Source organism: Dasypus novemcinctus, chromosome 6 (genome assembly GCF_030445035.2).
Source record: "Dasypus novemcinctus isolate mDasNov1 chromosome 6, mDasNov1.1.hap2, whole genome shotgun sequence".
Taxonomy (NCBI): Eukaryota; Metazoa; Chordata; class Mammalia; order Cingulata; family Dasypodidae; genus Dasypus; species Dasypus novemcinctus.
Genome location: NC_080678.1, coordinates 70,887,584 through 70,911,751, shown reverse-complemented (window position 1 = coordinate 70,911,751; position 24,168 = coordinate 70,887,584). Strand labels below are relative to the sequence as shown.

The 24,168-nt window shown below is 41.1% G+C and overlaps 1 long non-coding RNA gene across 1 annotated transcript; it reads right to left on the bottom strand.

Moving 5' to 3' along the window:
* Positions 1-8,914: 8,914 nt before the first annotated feature.
* LOC111765133 (uncharacterized) lies at positions 8,915-23,814 on the bottom strand. Its single transcript, XR_002797551.2, has 4 exons — positions 23,537-23,814; positions 20,212-20,394; positions 18,779-19,094; positions 8,915-15,962 (listed from the first exon to the last, which is right to left on the bottom strand). It is a non-coding gene; the product is annotated as an uncharacterized lncRNA (long non-coding RNA).
* Between the last annotated feature and the right edge of the window lie 354 nt (positions 23,815-24,168).

Sequence of the window (24,168 nt, the reverse complement as noted above, 5' to 3'; positions counted from 1 at the left end):
TTTTATTTGGTTACTTTCTTGGCTTCATCTTTGGAGAGGTTTTGGATCAAAGAAGGGTCACAACTTTGGCAGAGAAGGAACATTGCTATGGGGTGTCAGTGATGGGGAGATACATGGGAGGGTACTCAACTGGGGCATGCTTCTAAGTCATATGAATATGTCCAAGTGTTTGTGGGGCATTGCCACAGTGGGTGGAGATCCACACAATAACTGAAAGAATATCAAATTCCCATCCTGGGGAGTTCTGCCACATTCTCTAATGGGACATCAAGAATCCTCTGAGTACAAGGGCAGTGCCTAGTGAAGGAGGATGGACCATTGCACTCAACCCTTAATATTGATGATTTTACTTATGAAATGTTTCTTTTGAAATTGAAACTTAGCCTAGTTATATGTTGCTTAAGAGTATTTCCTGAGAGCTTCCTTGTGCTCAAATGTGGTCTCTCTCTCTAAGCCATACTCAGCCTATAAATGCACTACCTTCCCCTGGGACATGACTCCTGGGAATGAGCCTCCCTGGCACTGAGGGATTATTACCAAGTGCCAACTAAAAATGCACCTGGAAAAAGACCTTGACTATAAGGGGGAAATGGAAAGTACAAATGAGTTCTTATGGCTAAGAGATTTCAAAGTGAGTCAGGAGGTCATTCCAGAGGTTATGCTTATGCATGTGTCAGCAGGATCTCATGACTACCACAGTAAATATTGCCTCAAATAGCAGGGCTCCTGAGGGCTCTAGAGACATCCAGACACTATAGGCAGAGCGGACAGCTCAGGAGTTTTGCACCCTGCCAGTGGGCCTTACCTTGGAACTTATGCTCCCCAGTGTGACAGAGTTGGACTCATTTGTGGTTTCCTACACATTGCTCTTCTGCCCCTTCCATTTGAACCTATAGTTAGTAGTATACTTGATAGGTGTATGTCCAAAAGATTTAAATCTTTGGTCTATCCATATGCCATTTGGGCCCTGAATCTCAGCAGAGTTGCAACACCTACTCGCTAGTTCATTGGACTCACCCAGTACAACTAACAAGGTGATGATGATGACAACGCCTATCCTAAGGAACAGAAAGAGTCTGCAGCTGCAAACAAGATTGTCCTATCCTTCTGCTTCATGGGATCTAAGCCCCCTCTCAATTAGAAGCAGAGTGGTCATCACCATCCCAAAATCCTCAAGACTAGGGAATGAATAATGGACTAAGTAGACTTACTATTTTTCTACTATAGACTTATTGTTATTCTAGCAATGGAAGAACTCTTATCATTGATGTGGAGGCAGTGGCCAACTTAGGTTCCGTTGGAAGAGAGAGGGAAAAATAGGTGTAATATAGGGGCATTTTTTGGGACATTGGAATTGTACTGCTTGATGTTGCAATGACAGATACAGGCCATTATATATTCTGTCATAACTTACAAAATCGCATGGGAAAGAGTATAAACTATAATGTAAACTATTAATATAATCCATGGCTAATGGTAATGCTTCAATATGTGTTCATCGATTGTAACAGATGTAGGATACTAATGAAGGTTGTTGTTAATGTGAGAAAATATGGGAGGGGTGTGGGGCAAAAGGAAATCCACTATATTTTTTATGTAACATTCATATAATCTAAAATTTCTTTAAAATAAATAAATAAAAATTAATATGCAAAAATCAGTATTGTTTCTATATATTAATAATGAGCAATCTGAGGTGGAAGTTAGGGAAAAAATTCCATTTATAATAGTGATCCAAAAAATCAAATATTTTGGAATAAACTACACCAAGGTGTAAAACACTTGTATTCAGAAAACTACAATGCGTTGCTAAAAGAAATCAAAGAAGACTCAAATAAATGGAAGAACAGTCCATGTTTGTGGATGGGAAGACTAAATATCATAAAGATGTCAATTCTACCCAAATTGATATACAAATTCAATGCAATCCTGATAATTCCAGCAGCCTTTTTAAAAGAAATGGAAAACCCAATTATCACACTTATTTGGAAGGGTAAGGGGCCCCAAATAGAAACATCTTATAAAAGGAAGAGTTGGAGAACATTCACTTCTGTACTTTAAATCATATTACCTAGGTACGGTGGTAAAAACAGCATGACACTGGCATAAAGATAGACATACAGACCAATGGAACTGAATTAATGGTTCAGAAACAGACCCTTACATCTATGGCCAAACCCAACCAGCTGGGGCAGAAATGTCTATTCAACAATTGGTGCTGGGAGAATTGGATATCCATAGCCAAAAGAAAGAGAGGACCCCTGCCTCACATTTTATACAAAAATGAACTCAAAATGGATCAAAGACCTAAATATAAAAGCAAGAACAATAAAACTAGAAGAAAATGTAGGGAAACACCTTCAAGACCTGGTGGTAGGTGGGGATTTCTTAAACCTTATACTGAAAGCATGAGCAACGAAAGAAAACATAGATAAATGGAATCTCCTCAAACTTAAACACTTTTGTGCTTCAGAGGACTTTGTTAAGAAGGTAAAAAGGCAACTCATTCAATGGGAGAAAATGTTTGGAGACTACATATCTGATAAGGGTTTGATATACATGCTATATAAAGAGATCATACAACTCAACAATGAAAGAGCAAGCAATTCAATTTAAAAAGACTAAATAGACTTTTCTCCCAAGAGCAAATATGAATGGCCAAAAAGCACATAAAAATTGCTCAATATCACAATTTTTATGCAAAGCAAAATGACAATGAGATATCATCTCACACTGCATAGAATGTCCATTATAAAAAAAAAAAACCCAGAAACAACAGGTGCTAGAAAACTAGGAACACTCCTTCACTGTTGGTGGGAATGTAAAATGGTGCGGCCTCTGTGGAAGATAGTTTGGCAGTTCCTCAGGAGGTTAAATATAGAACTGCTGTATGATATGGCTATCCCTCTACTAGGAATATATCCAGAAGAACAGAAAACTCTGGCACAAACACATCCGCACACCGATGCTCATAGTGGCATTATTCACAATTGCCAAAAGATGGAAATAACCCAGTGTCCATCAACCAATGAATGGATAAACAAAATGTGGTATATATATATATGATGGAATACTATGCTGCTGTAAGAAGAAATGAAATTGGGACACATAGGATAACATGGATGAACCTTGAGGACATTATGCTAAGGGAAATAAACCACACACAATATTATAGTGTATCATATTAGTGAGACTATTATATATATCATATGAAAAAAATACAAAGAATAAACACAGAGTTTAAACCTAGATTATAGGTTACTAGAAGTTAGGAAGAGAACTGAGAAGAGGGACTGATGCTTAATGTATGTAAGAATTTTCAATTAGCTTGACTGTAAAAGTGTGAAAATGGATAGAGTTGATGGTAACACACTATAGTGGGTATAACTAAAACGGCTGGTTTATAAATGGGTTTGTGGCTGAAAGGAGTAGTCTAGGGATATAAATGTCAATTGAAAGAAAGCTAGAGAATAATCTAGGGACTAAATAACATAGTGAACCCACTGTTGGATAAAGATTGTGGTTAATACAAATACAAGAATGTTCCAAAATGAACTAGAACAAATGTACATCACTATTGCAATGTAGTAAGAATATAGTGATGCATGGGGAAAATACAACTAATGTAATTTATGGACTATAGTTAACAGCAATATTGCAATATTCTTGTATTAATGTCAAAGAAGATACTATATCAATGCTAAGCATCAATAATAGGGGGTCTGGGATTTTTTTCTTTTGGACTAAGGAAAACATTCAAAGGTTTACTGGGGCAATGATTGCACTACTCTGATGAAAGTGAGAGCCACTGAGTGTACACTTTAGATAGAAGATACAAGGCATGGAACTGTATAACACAGTGATCCATGTGGTGGAAGATGGACTGTGTTTAATAGTACAATTATGAGAGTGTTCTCTCATGAACTATAACAAATGTACAATGCCAATGCATAGTATTAGTAATAGGGGGTGGATGGAAAAAAATCTACCAATTGTACACTGTGGACCACAGTGGTCATAGTCTGATCAAGTTCTTTCATAAACTGTAATAAATGTTCTACAATGATGTAAGGTTTTGGTGGATGTACGGGAATTCTACACATTATGCATGATTGTTTTGTAAACTCATAACTTATCTAATAAAAAAATGAAGAAGTCTTAACTTGATGTCATGAGTAAATATCCAAGCAAGCTTACTTGAATAGAGTGATCAATAATTAAATGAGTTATTTGGCTACTGTAGGCCCTGCCCTTTGCAGGCCTCTGATGGCTACTCACAAGAAAAATACCAAATAAAAATACTATAAACGATGATAGCAAAGAGTTTAATTGACCAGAAATAGAATCATTTGTTTATCTGTGCCGGAAGCTGCCATTTGAAAAATAGGTGCCAGCCACTTCTTATGGATGAAGCAAATCACTTTGGAGTAGATTAAGGGGACCCTTTAGTTATGAATATGTATGACCAGAAGGTATTCATTCACCTCTTTGGACCCCTGTGGGTAGTGACTTACTCTGAGTTCTCCAGAAACAGACCTGAGATGAGGCTCATGAGGATGCGGTTGATTAAGGAAGTGCTTCTGGGGGTGAGATGGGGAAGGGTGTGAAGGAATCAGAACAAGGGAGGGAAGGAAACCAAACCAGGTTATGAGGTAGTTTTTGCCTAATCTCACAGAAGAACTTTGGAAGTTCAATTTTGCCTCACAGTTATCCAACCGGAGGCAAGAGAATTGGGTTCTCCATTTTGCTAAAGGGCTGCTCTTGGTAAAGTATGCTGGGCATAAATCCCCAGAACTCAAAGCTCTATGCAAATGCAAACAATTGGCATCAGCCACTGGGTAGTCTTCTGTAAATCTGCAGGTGCCTTAACGGTCCTGCCTTTCCTTAAACCCCTCAGAATACAGAACTAGGCTCTGGACAGCAAGTTGGTAAATCAAGTGGATCTAAATCTTGAACCCTGACTTTTGAAGTTCTGATGAACTGAGGTGGTCTTGACTGAGGTCTGTTTACAGAAAAGGAAGCTCAAGCAAATGCAGGGGGATTTGGATCTGAATATGTCCCCATGAACTTGTATACCCAGGAATAGAAAGGTGGGTTCAGTTTCGGACAATGGCTGAATGTGTGAATGAGGTGGTTACAACCTCAGGAGTTCAAGGTGGAGCACTGCGACGGTTTGCTCGGTCGGTAGACGTGGGGTCTGGCTGCAGACGAGGGGTCGGTCCAGCTCTGGACGAGGGGTCGGTCCCGCTTGGGACGAGGGGTCAGTCCGGCAGCAGACGAGGGATCGGTCTCACAAGGGGTTGCGCGGTTCGGCTGACGGGGTCGCCCGGCGAAGCCAGCGACGAGGGGGCAAGGGAGGCCAGGCCCTTGTCGGGGGCTCTCAGGACTGGAGGGCGCACAGCAGAAGAACTACCGCGGAGACAAGGTAAACACGCAAGTCCAACTTTATTGAGGGAGAGGCAACAGTTTTATAGGGGCTGGGGAAGGCTGATTGGTCGAAGCCACTCCCTGCTCTGATTGGTTGCCGGAGAAAGGTCAGTGGGCGGTACTGGACGGGGGAGGGGTGGTGATTAGGGATTGGCTGTTGCTGTTGCTGGGGGAAGTGGCAGGGTTTAGTGATTGGTGGCTGCTGTTGCTGGGGTAGAGGGCAGACTTGAGTTTCCCGCCCACGCCTGGCTGTTGCTGCTGTCTGGGGGGGGGGGGGGAGGGAAAAGGGCAGACTGGATTTTTCCGCCCACGCCTGGCTGTTGCTGCTGTCGGGGGAGGGGAAAAGGGCAGACTGGAATTTTCCGCCCTGCGCCTGCGCAGGGAGAAGGAAGAAGAAGGGTGCCGCCCCACAGGCATCGTGTGGCGCCATCCGGGAGGAGGGGCGGCCGCGGAAGCATGGCTGCCGAGAAGGGGAGATCCGAGGGCACTCTGCGCCCATGCCGAGCTCCCTTCAGGGGTGGCGGTGAGTCCGACCAGCCACCCTATTATGGGGGCAGCGGCTTGGCCTGCCGCGGCTGCTCCCCCGCCAGGCCAGCAAACCACACTTCAGCCCGAGGGGTGTCCGCAGAGCACACATAGACAGACAGGACACTGAGGTAATAGAATCATCTGCCCTCAAAAATCTACTACAGTCTGAACTTCGAGAGGCATTGTAGCAGCAGTGGGCAAGGATGCAATGGACTGGTAGGGCTACCTGAAAGACCACAGAAGCACATCAGGCCAAGGTAAGGAGGGAATCCAGGTAAGAATCCCACTCAAGTGTTAGAAGACACTCTTGTTAAGAGCGCTGGCTACAGAGGCAGACAGAGCTGAGCTTGAGCCCCAGTTCTGCTACAAGCTTGCTGTGTGGCTTTGAGTTCGGTACTTAACTTCTTTGAGGTTAGTTTCTTCATTTGCAAAGTGGGGATGATAATATTGCCTACTTCAAAGAATTCCTAAGATGAAAGATAGCATCATATATTTAAAGCATTTAACAGGGGAGAGGAAGGGAGACCTCAAATTATCTTTTTCAGACCTACTCTCCTGTTCCAAGCCAGATGGACTAATGGGTCAGGGAATAAGTCCTGCGAGTGTGCTAAGAGCCAAAGTGCACCAGCCTGTTCACCCTGAGAGGATTCTGGGGCAGTACTGAAGCAGCGAAACTTTGGGCAATGTGAGAGGTAGAGGGTGGCAAAGGAAAATAGGAGAACTTCTTTCCAGAAGGGTCAGATTTGGGAGAGATGCAGGGTCGGAGAAAAGTGATGTGGCCTTCAGAGCCATATTGGAAGAAAACAAAATTCAGTAGCACTGAAGATGGAAGTTCCTAAGGAGCCTTCTGACTTCTGAGCTCTTCTAATCTACAAATTTTTTTAGCAAAGAACAGGGGTTCTTAATTAGGAGGTCTGTTACCTTGAAGATTTATTTATTTATTTCTCTCCCTCCCCCCACCCCCCATTTGTCTGCTCTCTGTGTCCATTTCGCTTTGTGTTCTTCTGTGACCGCTTCTATCCTTATCAGTGGCACTGGGAATCTGTGTTTCTTTTTGTTGTGTCATCTTGTTGTGTCAGCTCTCCGTGTGTGCAGCACCATTCTTGGGCAGGCTACACTTTCTTTCGCACTGGGCGGCTCTCCTTATGGGGCACACTCCTTACGGGGCACACTCCCCTACGCGGGGGACACCCCTGCGTGGCAGGGCACTCCTTGCACACATCAGCACTGCACATGGGCCAGGTCTACACGGGTCAAGGAGGCCCAGGGTTTGAACCGCGGACCTCCCATGTGGTAGGTGGACACCCTATCCACTGGGCCAAGTCCACTTCCCTGTTCCCTTGAATTGAAAAAAATCAACTCAATTAGATGTCAAACATGATATGCATGTTGCTTGTCAAATACTACAGCACGGTTTAGTGTCCTTATTCAAGGTAAACAACTGTCTCCACATTGACATGTCTTTAAAAAATAAAATTTAACTTTCCTTTATTTTTGATGTATTGGGTTATTATTTAATGTGTTAAGAAAGAATCACATATGTATAGTATTATATTGTATGCTTTTTATTTTAGTAACTATTTCAATATATGTAACTGATTTCCTTTGTAATTTTATTTTATGCATTTAAAAGCATTATTCTTGAGGAGACATGTGGGTGTGGGTGTGATATAGTTATTAAATAATACACGTATAGTGTGGACTTAGTATGATTTTTATTTTGATGTAGCATGTTCTGAGTGCACTGGATTACTGCCTGCAAAAAGTTGGGTAAGGACAGCAGAAAGGTTTTATAATGCCATGGGAAACTTAAATTTCTAAGTTTGCTGAAAATGACCATTTGAGCAGACATTGAATCATTGTAGGTTATCAGTATTGAAATTATGGGAAAGTTGTAAAACATAATTTTGAATAATCCGAAAATTTAATTTAAAGACATTCCAATGTTGAGGGTCATAAAACTATCTGCCACTACATTCTGAGAGGGGGTCTGTGGTTTTCACCTGACTGGTAAAAGGGTTCATGGAGCAAAAAATTTTAAGAATCCTGGCATTGAAGGCCAAGAGCAATACATAGCAGGGTCTTCTAGTTTTTTGTTTTTCTTCTCCAGGTCTTCCATTATGCAATCTTATACAAATTGCAGGAGAAAAGTCAGGTTAATGTCGATTTTTATTTACATATTCATTTGTTCACTGGCACCTACCCCTGGCTCATGACTGAGCTTGGCTTTAGTTCCTTTGTGAGGCCACACACCACCACTTACTTTCTCAGCACAATAGTCAGCACTTACTCCTTCTCCAGTAGGTCACAGCTTCTGATATCAAACCCTACCTTGGCTTTTGAATTTGATGCCAGCTGCCTGTAAGCCCTGAGGGAGGTCCTCTATACTTAGTAATGGCAAAGAGGCTTTGTCTTCTCCTAACATCCTTTTACTGGTATTACAGTTAGAGAGTGTGTTAAGAAGGATCCTAATCCTGCTTTGGGTCTCTAGAAAAAGTGTATGATTGATGAGCAATGTCTGTTCTGGGAATGGTAGTAAGGAGTTACAAGTATAAATCATTATTGGCCATCCCAGCACTATGCAAGAAAAGTGCCTATTGAATCAATCAATTAGCATGCCTTTTGTCTTATTTAGAATAGGAAAGGCACACAATTTAAAAGACCCATTTAATCTTCAGGTTCCAAGACAACAGGTAATATGCCTACATAGACTCAACCAATTCCTGGGGGAGGAAGGACTTTGGGGAGGAAAACTCCCATAGCAAAGACAGAGTTTACCAATCCCATGTTCCCTCTTACCTGAAAGAAAATCCCTCTCATCTATTTCATTTTTTTAAGAAAAGGTTCAGTGTTTCTCTGCAATTTGTTTTTATTTTTAAAAAGTCGATCACCTTCTCTTTGAGTTTTAAAATCATGTTAGCTGTTCCCAAAAGGTTGTAAGTAAATCCAGAACAATCAGTTATCTTTGTGGGAGATTTCCCTTCCCTTTAATTTTCAAAGTATCATGTTATCATTCTTTAGGTAAAACACTAGATGGAGTACAGCACATTTTGTTAAAACATAAAATTTTTTCCCCAATAGTACTGTCTGAGCAGACAATTCTAGCAGCTTTAAAGAACATACACAAAGAATGACCTTGAAATGATTCCAGATGTCTCCCAAGCCATTTTGAAGCCCTGGAGGAAATGTTGCCATTGGGAGATTTTACAAATGCAGAGCTAGGGGTGGCAGCTCACGGTACTGGGCACTGACCTCTCTCCCTGCCAGAGTACAGACCCAAGTGTTTAAGGGGCAGCTTCTTATCCGAGGCACTGAAGGGCAGGCATTTGGAGTTTAGATGCCTAAGACATGGTCCCTGCCCTCAAGGAGAGCTACCAGTAGGATTGGAAAGACCTGACAAATGATCAAAAGTGGTAGATGAGCAGGGTAATCCAGGGTACTGGAGAGAAAGCAAAAGCTACGGATTTCCAAGGTGAAGGCTCTGGTCAGGGCTTGGGTTCTCTGAGAAGGCACCTCTGCAGGTGATGAGACGTATTTGGGATCTTGGCATCTGGGTTGGTCTGAGAGGGGTATGGTGGAAGATGGATCGGTGAACATTCCTGGGAAGAAGACTCAGGCTTGAGGAAAGTAAAAGGAAAAAACCATCATAAGGTGTGTAAAAATCAATAAGTGGACCATTAACACCATCTTTTATTTAAAAGGGAGGTTTTTGAGCAGGTAAATGATACTATCAAATTGTTCAGGATTGTTCTAGTAGCAGGATGCAGAGCAGACAGAAAGTGGAGAGTGCGGGAAAAATGGCCTTTGTATTTTGTGCCTGGGAGACTCTGACTCCATACAGACTAAGCTGGCAGTAACACTAAGGGCTTTCTAAATACATGCCTCCCTTTCTGCAGATGTCTTTTCTGCCCCTGAGACCTGGCATCCCTGGGCCTCCACCTCCCGCCAGCCCGCGCCTGTCCTCTGGTGAGCCAGGGCTGCTATGTGTGGTCCAACCCCTGCCCCTCTTCACACTGGTTTTTTCCCTCCTCCCTCCCCAGCAAATGACCCACTGAGGACAGCCCTGTGGCCAGCCTGGATGAGGAGGCAAACCACTACTTGAGTCCAGTAACAAGGCTCTTGAGTAGACCCACAGAAACCCTGCCCTTTGAGTGAACTGCCTTAACCAGAGCGAGACATCAGAAATCATAGGAATCAAGTAAAAGAAGACAGTAAAAAGCAACCATAAGCCCTAGAGTCGGAAGTATCAGTGAGGAGGGATTAGGTTTTTTTGAGGGAGCAAAAATCACCAAATACCAGTGGCTTCAAACAACAAGGCTTTGTTTTCCCCTCAAGCTTCATGATCATCCCAGGTTGGCTGGAGGATCTGCTCAAGGGTCATCCTCCTCTCTCCAGGACGTAGTAGGTTAGAGCTGTGGCCTGCCATTTGGAACACTGCTGATCGCCAGGGAAGAGAGGAAAGAAGAGCGCTACGGAAAGTCTCTCCCACCAGCGGTTAAAGGCTTGGCCCAGACGTGACCCGTCACTTGGGCTTACACGTCACTGGCCAGCTCTCACATGGTCCCACGCAGCCACAGTGGGGCTGGGAAGTACAAGCCTAAGAGATGCCTCAAATGCAGGAGCCAGGACTATTTAGGCAGTAGTGCTAACAGCTGTCATGTCTGGGACAAAGCTGTCTTGCTAACATATCCTGCTGACCCCTCCCCGCAGGCCTTTTTCTTTATGCAGATGTGTCTATACAGGCCAGTCTCACTTGAAAACACAGACCCCTTTTGCTGACTTTATTACCACTGAACACAATGACTTCATGGCATCCTATTATGTCCATATATATTTGACCAACCCCCTACTGACGGACATTTAGGTATTATACAAGTTTTACCACGTTAATAATTCTACACTGGGTCTCCTCAAGCATACGGCTTTGTAGTCTTGGACTATTATTTCCTTAGGATACATTTCCAGAAATGAAATTGCCGAGTACAAAGCTGCCACATTTTATACTTTGATAGATAATTGCAAAACTGTGATCCAACAATGCTGTGCCTAGTTCTACTCTTACCAGTGGCATTTCAGAGTCCTAAGAATCTGGTGCAGCAGGAATGACTTGATTCCCCAGCAAGAGCTTTCATAATAACAGTGATATTAACAGCACTTACTAGACCAGGCAGCATGCTAAGTATTTAACAAGCAACATCTCATTTCATCCTTATGACATGTGAGAAAGATGTAATTATCTCAACTTTTTGGATGAGAAAACTAATGCTCAGGGAAGTTAAATAATCAACCCAAGGTCACACAGCCAGGAAGTAATGGTATTGGGAATTTAAACCCAGCTCTGATTGACTTCATAGCCATTGCTGTGGTCTACAACCTATTATTTTTTTATCAAATCAATTTTATTGATACAGATTAGTAAAGCATAAATCCATCCAAAGTATACAATCAATGGTTTTTGGTATAATCACATATGAAAGAGATCTCTAAGAAATCTGAGACTGAACCTCCAGTAAAAGCATAAATCTGCTTAAACAACAAACGAACAATTTATATACATGAAAGGTACACAGAATGATGGTGAACGCCGAAAGATGGAACCAGGCTACCTGTCTCCAAGTCCCAGCTCTGCTGCTCACAAGTTGGGAGAGTCACTTACCCCTCTGTGCCTCTGTTCCTTCTGTAAAATGGGGGCTAATATTAGTACATACCTCATGGAGTTGTTGTGAAGGTTAAATGTATTAAGATATGTGAGAACTTTGAACAATGTCTAAGTATATAGCAAGCTCTATATAAGTATTCACTATTATTATTATCCCAGTAATATATTAATTATAAAGCATACCCCCCTGAAAAAAAAAACCTGAAAAAGATGAGATTTTTAAAAAATAGATAAAATGGAAGTGCAGTCATTTCTGCCCATCTTCCTGGTATGGCTTCCATAGGCCTGGCTTCCTCATACTCTGCTTCAGAGATGGCCAGGTACTCCGGTACCCAAATTAATGGTTCCAATGGGCCACCAAGACTCAAGTCTGGACCCACTTGGGTAGCATGAGAGGAGACGATCGTGGATTTGGGTTTTGGGCAGGAACTAAGAGGTTTAAGGAGATACATTTGCAGTAGAATGCAGTAGTCTGGGCCCCCAGTCAGAGGGCCAGGCCAGAAGTGCTGCGGGAGCAGGCGCGTGACTGGCTCCACATTTCAGCTAAGCAGAGATGACCCCTCTGAGAGGCTTCCCTGGCCCATCCTATCTCAAGGAGCTCCCTACCCTCAGCCATGCTCCGTTCCATTACCTGGTTGTGGTTTTTTCTTCATAACTCCTTTCACTTTCTGAAACTACCCCATTTATTTATTTGTTTGATCATTGTCTGTCGCCTCACTCGAATATAAACACTCAGAGTAAGAAATTTCTTGCACAATAGTATTTCCATTGTTGTATGAGTGCCAGACACAGAATGTTCAATAAACATTCATGAGATGAATGAGTGACCCAATGCTCCCTCCTCTGTCCCAGGGACTGTAAGCAACTAATAAATAGTTTCACAATGAATTCTACAGGGTATCTAAGTTACTCCTCCTTCTACACTTCATCACCCCACTCTTCACCTCATCGCCCCCACTCCTTCCATTTCACAGATGGAGCTTTGAGAGTAAGTAAAATAAAATGGCCTTCTACATCAGGCATTGCTGGGAGAAGACCTCTTTTCAAGAAAGCCTTTTCAGAGGGCAAAGCAATGGACCTGCAGAGGTTTTTGGAGAAAAGAAACACATCCTCCAGGGTCACTGATAAGCAACACCTGGTGATAAAACTAGTCCAGTAGTTACAACTTACTGGAATGGATAAGCATATCAGAGCAATCGATGTGTATCTGCTCCCCAATTTGTAATAAGACCCCCCTATGTAAAATGGAAACCTAAAGACAGCCGATCAGAACATTTCCTCACTTGATTCCTTATTAGCCCTATGAGCTTCCTCTTTCCACCTCCTCAGTAGAGATTCCTTCTACTTTCTAAATGGGGTGATGTCCAATTCATGAATCATTCAATAAAGCTGTGAGAACCTAAATTGTATGAAAAGTTTTCTTTGTATCAGAAGGTTAGGAGACCTTCTAAGAACATGCACAGGGCAGGACTGGGGGTTCTTGACTATTTGACGTGTAGTAATCACGCACTGAGAGGGATTGGAAGAATTCAGAAATCTTCTTTGAGAATTCAACTGATAGAAGTTTGTAACACCAGGCTCTATCGTTTCTCCACTATGAGTCAGAACAAACTGTCTCCCCTAAGAGGTTTTTAAATGGTGTTGACTTTTGAAAGAAAGAAAGGGAAGGAGGAGGAAGGGAAGGAAAATGTTAATGGGGACATTTCTTTCCTTTTTGGTGTTGAGAATTCTCATGGGCTAAGGGGAAGCCTTTTCTAGGATTCTCCTGGGCTACATTGATTTTATTTGCCTTGAGTTTTCTAGGGGATACTAGATTCCAGGTCCATTTCAAGATAAAGATGAGAAGAGAAGACAAAAAAAAAAAAAGAGAAATAAATACAGAAGATCACACAGTAAATGGACACAGATAGCAAAAAAAAATCAGGGCAGGGGCAGGGAAAAAATAAATAAATAAATCTTTAAAAAAAGAAAAGACATAATGGGTTTGCCCACTTCCCATTTTTGCTGACGTATCTTGATGGTTTCCTTTATTTACTTCTGGATTACATTCTTCCTAGCTTTGTTTTATTTGTATTCCATTGAAGCTTGACTGACTTCCTGGAAGAATAGTTAAAAAGTATGGTAGGGAGCCTGCCTATTCTAACAGGATGTCATTCCACCTTTAGCCAAAAAGATTTAACAGATTTTTATAGAGCAGGGACATATTATATGCAATTAATTTCAAATTCTCTTTTTATGCAGTCCTCAAACCTCTGTCTGAGTACCATTTTTAGCCCCATTTTATACTTAAGAGAACAGAGACCCAGAAAGGTTAAGTAATAATTTACCATGGTAAATAAACCTCTGAACTAGAATTTGAAGCCAAATCCTTCAATTCCAACGACTACTTTTTCTCAAGACCAGGTGAATTACTTCATAATGGATTGACTGAAAATACCAGAATACCCGAGGGAGGTCTATTTTTCTCACATAATGGAAAGTTCTGACGTGGGCCATTAGGACTGATACAGCAACGCAACAATACCATTGAGGACACATGCTCTTGCTCCCCCACCACCTGCCCTCCTTACTGTGCTGGCCTTCACCCCCCTGCATGCTGCCACTGGTTTATAAGATGGCGGCTCCACCACAGCCTCCCAGCAACCTCCCCAAAAGAAGACTAAAGAAGGGGCCGAAAGCCAAAGGAACACGCCATCTGGGTCTGACCTTTTTATAAATCCTCACCCACAGATTTTTGCTTATATGTCTTTGTCCCAAACCGTGTCACAGAGCTGCCCTGGCTGTATGGATATAGAGGGGTTAGTTGGAGGTTGGGCCAGCCAACCAACAACATCTGCTTTGTCTCAAACTCTTGGCTGAAGTTCTTTCTTTAGTTTCCTACTTCCATATGGCTAATTGTTTTGTGAGGCTCTCCAGAAGCATTCAGCAGTGCTTGGAGGGTAGAGAGTATGTATTACTATCTCATGGCCTCATGGCGCTAAGCACAGAGCTGGACTCAGAAAGTGCCTTCCAGTATGGAAGCACCACAGGAAGGGGTGATGGAGAGGAGAAGACCTAGCCCGGATGACAGGACGTGGTCCTGCAGTCCTGGAATCCAGCCGAAGTCTGCTGCGTATTTTACTCTCTAGGGCATGCAGCGCCCATGAGAAGGCAGAATGTTAGAGACCGTTTTAGTCTGCCCAGTGAGCAGAGGGGAAGAGAGGACATGAGGTGAGCCTGTATCTGTTTTTGTAATCTCACTCCATTTTATCTATAGAGAGGAAATGCTTGCATAAATCGTAACGACATTCTTTTTCAAGCCCGATTTCCTTTAATTTATTTTAACCCTCTTGATGCTGAAGCCACGTTCCTTGATGGTTGAGTATGGGAGGACTGTCACTAGAGAAGCAATTGGAGAAATCTATTAGGGGCTGGAAAGTTCTCTCCTTTAGAAATGACTCCTCCCGACTTGAGCAGCATTGAACCAGCTATCATTTGAAGTTTTCTCCTTTGGGTCAAAACCTTGTCTTTACCTGTTATCTCTTTCTTTATCCCTCCTCCACCACATGCACTTTTTTACTTTTTTTTTTTAACTACAGATACATTTAAAGAAGAAAAATAATTCCATCATCCTAGTAACCAGGTAATCCATGTTGATATTTTAATAAAAAAGTAATTTTTCTATGTATTTTAAAAATCCTAATAAAGCAAAATATACAACGAAATGTAAAAGCCTCCATCCTCAGCCCTGTGCCTCTGCCCAAAGGTAGCCATAGGTAAAATATTTTTATTGCTTTAAAAAGTTTTGTTCATGCCTACAAAAGGATGCCTGTATATCATCTATCTTTCTCTAAATAGATCATCTATCTCATCACCATCCCCATCTTCCTCTCTCTCTCTCTCTCTCTCAAATGGATACAAAAGAGATGATGGTGCTTGCACAGCCCTGTACCTCTTTTTCCCTCACTTCTGTATACACAGACCTACTGCTTTCCTTTCTACAACTGCATAATATTCCACCACCTGGGAGTACCATGCTCTATGTGCTCTATCCATCCCTTCTGGTGAGTCACTTCTCTCCTTTTTTTGTGTGTGCTATTGCAAACATTGTCATAATGTCATAATGAACATGCCTGCATATATCTCTTTGGCCAATTTTTGAAAATATATTTCTAGGTAAATTCCTATCAAAGGAATTGCTAAATTGAATGATGCATATCTTTAAAATGCAATGGATTTTGCCAAGTTCCTCCCAGAAATAAACCAGTTTACCACCTCTGCCACTCCCTGTCATGCATTGGTGTCAAGCAGTGTTTGCCTCTCCAGAGCCTTCTCAGATGAGGACCTCATCACTTTAGTTTCTGGCAACCTGAGAGATAAAAAACAGACTCTCAATATAATCTAATTTACATTTCTTTACTTTCAGTGTTATAGAGCACATTTTCATACTTAGTGATAGCATTTTTGGAAATTGACTGCTGATATGATTTGACTCGTTTTCTATTGAGTTCATCATTTTTCTCTTTTATTTGCATGAGCTTTTTGAAAATGAAAGAAATGAGCTCTTTGTCTTTCACATGAGTTATAAAAACTATTCTGAGTTATTTGTCTCTTTTCTTGGTTTACAGTATATTTGAAAAAATAAAACAGCCATTTTGATATAGTCAAGTTTGTCAATCTTTTCCTTTATGGCTTCTGGTCTGCGGTCCAGCTTAGAAAGGTCATCCCCATTCTAGGAGGATAAAATCAGCTATCTTTCTTCTAGAACTTTCATAGTTTCTTTTTTGCATTTAGATCTTTGATCTTTCTGGAATTAGTGTTAATGTAATAAGTGAGTAGGGATCCAGCTTTATTTGTTCTCTACTGAGCCAGTTGATCAAACACCATTTTTTAAATAATCCCATCTCCTCACTGTTTTGCAGTATCATCTTTTCATATATTAAGTTGCAATATGAATTTTGTTTCATTTATGGACTCTCCATTCCTTTTCCCTGATCTGTTTTTCCCCAATGCCCCTATTAATTATTATGGCTTTAAAATAGTTTTAGTAACAAACTGGGATCGTTTTTTTTTTCTTCAGATGCTTTTATCTTTCAAGAGTTTTCCTGATGAATCTTCATAATTAGTTTTACAAATGAACTTTAACATCATTTTGTTAAGGTAAAAAATTATTATTTTAATTGTGATTGGACTGAATTTACCAATTAATCTAGGAAGAACTGACATCTTTCTACCAAAGACCTGAGTTTGTCTTTTGATTTCTTAAGTTATCTTTAGGTCTGTCAATAGATTATTAAAATGTTTTCAATAAAGTTCCTACAAAATACTTTCTACATTTATCCTTCGGTTTCTTTTGGATGCTATTTTAAATTAGATAGCTCTTCCACCGTAATTTTTAACAACTTACAGTTTAGGAAAAATTATTGTTTTTATATATTTACTTTGCAACTCATCTGTTCTCTCAATTCTCTTGTTTCTTATAGTTTTCCAGCTGGTCCTAGCAGGTCTGGGCCTGACATTCTCTTTTAGAATGTAAATTATCCTGTAAGGTATTAATTGTCAAATAATTTATTCAACAAATGTTGGATTAGTCCTGTTTTATGTGAGGTAATGTCACAGTTGTAACACACTGAGCCAGCACTTCTCAAACTTTCCTACTCAGGTACTTCCCCAGGGGATTTACAAAGTCCTGCTTCCCCACCCCTCCCACTACCTTTCTGCTCTCTCTCTCAGTTCCTAGAACACCTTCTACTATCGCTCTCTTCCTTGATTGTGAGACTTTGGCAATCTTATTTCTTCATTCATCACCTCCCAGCTCTTTGCGTAAAAGTCACTTTTTTCAAAAAGCTCTCTTGAGCCCTAGTGGACATCACCATCTGCCTTGCTCTTGTAGTTCTTTGTTCTATTTTGTAATACTCGACCACTCAGCTCAGAAGTACTGCTCTCAGCTCTGTCTTCCTTGCTATATTTCAAGTTCTGTGAGAAACAGGAAGGTGTCTGCCTTAGCCAGTATTGTCATCTCAAGCTTGCCACCTATGAGGATTTATGAGATTAGGGCCTAAAGCAACCTGCTGCAAGTTTGAAAGTTTTTTATGTCTTTTGTTTTATCTTAAAATACAGAAAAGTTTTGACTTCTATTTCATAATACATCTAAATTATTTTCAATTTAATTTTTTTTCCTTTTCGTGATGGAGTAAATTGACACAATGGGATATGACCAGGATTTCCCATGACTGTGAACTGCTAGAGATTTAAACTCTTTAATGTAAAAGATTAATTTAAAAGATCAAGACTGATTTAGATTCCCAGTGAAGCCATATTATCGATGAAGATGGCTTTCTGCTTTCAAAACAGTTGCTGTGGAGACATGCCTATCCCAGCTGGAGATGAGCGGAGGGAGCTTATCGTTCACACTCTGCTGTGGACTCCTTCACCCCACCCACTCAGGCCGAGGCGCTGGTGAAAGGTCACCGGGTGGGCTATGGGCTGGCAAGCCACATGGCAAGACTGTTTGATAAACACTGAACAGCACCACATTGTGAATGTAATTGGTGCCATTGAATTGTACATTTAAAAATTGCTAAAAGGACAATTTTTATGTCATAAATATGTGTTTTGCCACAATACAGATTTTTAAAAAATGAACTGCCCCAAACTAATAGACCAGAAGCCCAGAAAGAATAGTCACCAAGAGGCCAAAAGAAAGAGCCCAAGGGGGCTGTGTGCTGGCCTCAGATCCCTCAAGACCAAGAGCCTGGCAGCAAAGGTGCAAATCAGAGGAGTGATTTTCTGCCGTTTCGCTTTAGGGCAGAGGTTATGACATGTGGATGCTGGAACCCGACATTCTACCGGTCACACTCTAACCTCTGGCGCTTACTAGTTGGGTGACTCTGGACAAAATACTCTCTCTAGGCCCCAATTTCCTCACCTTTATGGGAGAACTGAAAAACTTAGTGCCTTGCTTATATTGCAATATGGGATCCCCAAGTATTATTGTGGTTTTCATTAAAAGGACCCTACATCAGAGCACTCAAAAATGTCATTTTTTCATTCCCAGACACTGATATCCCCAGGTCGGGGCTGGTCACTGATTTAAGATGCTGAGTGGTCTGGTGAAGGTCATTGTTATAATTTGCCCTTTGGTTCCCTTGTTGCATTTCCCCAATGAAAGCAAGCTTGACTTACTGCTGGAACATGACTCAGTTTACTTTAACATGCACAGACAGAGCACCTTCCCGGAAGGAGACGCTGTGTTAAAAGCTGAAGAGTACGGTCAGGATCCCAGGGCTCAGGGAGCAAAGGCATGGGCAGGACGTTTTCCTTCTTTGCAACAAAGCATCACTGCAATCGCGGCGGTTGTGAAATAGGAGAGAGGATGGGCTCTGCTCTTAGTGCCAGAAGACCTAGGCTTGAATTCCAGTTTTTCATGAATGCCTTAGAGTTCTTTAACCTCTAGAGTATGGACACGTTATTTAACCTCTCTGAGCCTCAGTTTCCACACCTGTAAAGAAGGTATATTTGAGGCAGGTTAGTAAAGGAAATGAGGGAAGGCAGCCGGTCAGAACAAAGCCATAACCTTCACGACAGGGCAGCCCGCCAAGAGCCGGGTCACGAGGTCTCGGTGCCAAAAGAAAAGTCCTGGATCATTTCAAACACGAAGGCCTCTCCACTGGTTCCCTCAAACCTAAAAGGGCAACCTGAGTGGTCTATAGTATAAACCAGTAGGAAGGCAGAAAAGCAACCAATCAGAACAGCAAAGAGCTAAGATCCCACCTAACCATAGGGGATGGGGAGGAGGAAAGAACGACCTTGAAAAGGCCGCAGCTCCAGCCCCAACCTGGGCCCTTGGGCTTGCCTGCACCCAAGCCTCAGGTGTGTGCTCTCGCTTTCTTTCGTGTCTCATTAAACCGTTGACTGGCTTTTCTACCTGTGGCACGTCTCTGAACGCTTTCTTGGGATGTAACCAAGAACCTGGAAACCTACCGCTGGCAACATAAATTCAGACAGTTGTTATAAGGAGAATATAACACCTAGCACGGTGTCTGGCACAGAATAGGACACACACACTGGGAAGAGGAATTATAAACAGTTCCTCCTGCTCACGGGAATTCCCGGCTCATAGAAACCAGTACTTTGCATCCTCCGTTTCCCAGGGGAAAGGTTGGAGACCCCACACCTTCCCTTCCCTCCCTGCCACGAGGTCCTTGTCTTCAATCCGTGGGCACCACTGTCATTGTAATAACTGCTTCCTAGGCAGACCTGGCTTTCAGGCGAAGGGCCAGCCTGCTCCAGCCCTGAGCCACGCGGGGAGCGGCAGGGCTACCGAGCAGTGATGCGCTCCCCGAGGGGCGGGAGCCCTTCCCGCGGGCGTTCCAGGAACAGTCCGTGTCCCTCTCGGCATTAGGTAGGTAGGAGGTATGTAGAGAGGGAGGAGGTCGGTAGGAGTCCTGATAAACTCATGTCAGAACGTCGGAGGGCATTCCCACGTGACGCTGCACCTGTCTGTGCAGGGAAAGAAACTAAGAGCAGCGGCTTTGCAATGAGCAGGCCCTGGCTCAGACCTTGGCGCCCTACCCCACACCCTCACTTAACTTCGTGACCGTGGGAAATCCACTTACCTTTCTATGCCGCATCCACTGGTCTGTGAAAGGGAGATGATCGTAGCACTGTATGCATCTCTTGGCTGCTACGAGGACATCGTGGGACAACGCATTTGAGGTTCTTAGCAAGGACTGACACATGGTACGATCAGTACCTCCAGGATCTGACGGTGTCCCGCGGCGTTGTGCTGGGCAGCAATCCTGCACATCAGCAATCAGAAGAGCATTAGCTGAGCGGGATTTCACTGCTTATCATACATTTTCATGTCCTGACAACAACACTGAGCCGGAGACCCAGCAAGCATTTGTTTATGCCCATTTTATAGACGGGTTAACTAAGGTTCAGAGGATGCAAATCCACATACAGCATTACAAGCCAATTAGTTGGTAAAAGTATGAACAGTCTCAAATATACAAAAATGTGCTGTAATATATTACCATATTCATTCGACCCCTAAATCATTAAATGCTCATGTTTGCTCCAGGGTTTAAAAGAAATAAAATTTTGCAGACAGTTCAAGGTCACCTCTTCCCCATCACAGTCTCCTTCCTCCCACCTGAAGATAACCTGATGTTGATGAGTAGCTCTTTATATTTTTATATGTTCATTAAGTACATCCATTGAGTATGTACCCCATTATTACAGGTTTTTTGAAATTGGAAATAAATCCATAACTCTGATCATTCTGTGTGAGTTCTTTTGCCATGCGCTTTTACACTCGTTTCTATGTTGTCCATATTGGTACATATATACTTAAAATACTTATTTTAACTACTTTCACTTATTTATTTGTATTTACTGCTATATGTATTATTCATAGATAGACTTTTATATTGTTTTGTGTCTCTGTGTATTTCTTTGTTTGTCTCTGTGTGTGATGACAAGCAATGCCACAATGAGCTTACCCCTTGTAACATATGTGAGCATTTTTATGATTTTATTGCTCTTGCAAATGGAAATTTTTTGAAAGTGTCCTTTCAATTGTTGCTTGTAGATAAGAATGCTATGATATTAATATCTTAATCCTACATCCAGCAAACTTGCTGAATTCTCTTGTTCATTATAATAATTTATCTGTACATCCTCTGGGCTTTTCTGATAGGCAATCACATTATTTATTAAACATAAAAATTTTGCTTCTTCCTTTCAAACTTTATACCTTTTATTTCCTTTTCCTCTCTTCTTACACAAAGGACTTGCAATACTGCATTACATAAAAACAGTGACCCACAGAGTGGGTGTAGCTCAGTGGTTCTGTTCCTGTTCCACATGTACAAGATCCCAGTTTCAATCCCTGATACCTCCTAAAAACAAAACAAAACAAAAAACAGTGTCCTGATGGTGATTATCTCTGTTCCCAATTTTTAAACAAATGCTTAAAACAGACAAAATTGATCCATGGTGTTGGCAATCAGAATAAGGATTGCCTCTTGGGTTAGAGGGGCTCAATGGACTGGAAGGTGTTATAAGGAAATATTCTGCTGAAAGAGGGGTGTTCTATATTTTGATCTTGGTCATCTTAGTCACGGATATTAAGCTTTGTCAAAATTTGTTAAATTTTGAATATTTTGCTGTCATTTGCCAATTTTCTTCCTGATCTCTAGAAGCTCTTTATATATTAGATTAACACTTTGTGATGGAAGATGCAAATATTTATGCCCAAATTATTATTTGTATTTTAACCTTTCTCATTTTTTTGCATATAGAAATTTTATTTTTCTGTAGATAAATGATCAATCTTTTGTATTTTCTGAATTTGAAGTCATAGTAAAATAGCTTTTCCCACCCCAAAGATATAAAATAATGCTCCCATGTTTTCATCAGGTTTTTTATGGTTTCATTTTTTTTGGAATGAAATCTTTGCTCTAAATCTTTGATCCATTTGGAATTCATCTGTGTATCGTTTGAGGTGTGGTTCTAACCTTTTTTCCTCCAGATGGCTCTCCAGTGTTTTAACACACGTTACTTCACTAATTGAATTTCTAATGTTTCTAATGATAAATGCTTCTCGGTCATGATGTTATTTTAATGTATTGCAAGTATATATGCTATTTCAGTATATATATATGTATGCATGTATGTGTAGGTATATATGTATATATGAACGTGCACACACTCATATATATAAATATAAACTTTTATAGTTTGCTAATGTTTTGCATCTGGTTTATAAGTGAGATTGGTTTATATTTTTCCTTTCACTGTTCTTTTTGAGTTTTGGTAACATGGTTAAAATAAACTCATAAAAGAACTGGGTAGCGTTTCCTCTTTTTCAATTTTCTGAAACAATTCTTAAAACCATCTGGGCCTGGTACTTTTTTGTGGGAAACTATTTGACTACTGATCAAATTTTTAATCATTATGTGAGTGTCATAATTATTCTTGGAATAATTTTGGTTCTATTTTTCTAGAAAATAACTTCTTTCATCTAAGTTTTCCAATTTACAGACCTGAAGTTCATAATATTCTCTAATAATTATAAACGTCTCTTCTGCATCTGTTTTTCTTTCTTAATACTGTTTTTTGGCACCTTTTCTGTTTTTTGACTCATTAATATACAAACAAACAGGGTGTTCTGACTCACTGTTTTTTGGCTCATCATTTGAACTTCGGGGTCAGAGTGGGAGTTTAAGGAGAGAAGACCCACAAAATAAGAATGGCTTTAAGAATCTTCTGATACTAAAAGGCAGGTGCTGCTCATTTTTATTTGTCACCAAAAGCTCATTTGTAGCTTTGTTTTCCTCAACTATAAAATAAGAATAAACATAGTATCTACATCATGTGATGTCATGAAGACTAAATGAAATTAATACTGGAAGAGTATTTAAAACAGTGTCTGGCACATACAGAGCTGGCAGTTAATGTTATTCGTTATTACTGTTATTATTATACATAAATGAAAAATAAAGCGATGTACCCAGAATTGAGTACTAAGACCAGGACACTAAAAACTCATGGGTTCCTCCATACTTGGTCCTCTTCTCTCCACCTGGTCATCTCTCCTCTGCTGAATGTCCTCCCAGTTTCAACAGATGAGTGTTGAATTGCCATGGATTGAAGCAGTGTGGTGTGACCCTTGTCACATCTCTTCAATCAGATTTAACATAATTGGGTGAGCTGGATTACAGATTCTGTCATTGTGGGCTAACTTTTTAAATGCTCTCTCCATCCATTTAATGATTTATTTGTTCATTTAGTAAATATTTAAATGCCTCAGGTGGGTATATTCTAAATACTATTCAATTAATAGTCACCTCTAATAGAACAACAAAGTTTTGGCAAGAAGAGGCACAGCGTTGCCTGCGTGGTGTGTATGTTAAAAGTTTACGTGCAGATACTGACCTAACCCGTAGTTGGATCCATCCATATGCACTTTGGCCAATTGTACTTTCTAATGCTGTTCTGTCAGATGTAGTAATGACTAGTCACATGTGGTTATTTAAAAAGAATTAAAGAGTCAGTTCCTTCATCACATTAGGCACATATCTAGGGCTCAGTAGCCACATGTGACTAGTGACTTCAATATTGGGTAACTCCAAATTACAGAACATTTCCATGATTCCAGAATGTTCTATTAGCACCATTCTAAAGGGAGTTTCAACAATAATTAAAGAAGTAGTTCTTGTATGGGTTCTTCAGGGAACAGAGTACCTTGTCCTTACTAAGCTGGCCCAATGCCTGCAGTTATGGCTAGCATGATTAAAATTAGCTTGTTCTTTTAAGCAGGTTAGATAAATCCTGTGGAATGTTATTTATCCTGGGAATTTGCTTGGCAAAGCAGTTTCTACATACCCCTGGAAATGAAAAAATTCAGGAACTGGATTAGTGAAGTCCAAATTAATGAGATTTACTGTCTTCTCTAGGTCAATCTTGAAGGCTCTGCTTTCTTCCACATTATTCCTGGGGTGATCCTCATCCCCACTCTCTGCCACTAACATATTTGTTGATGTAAATAACCACCCATTTCCTGGTCA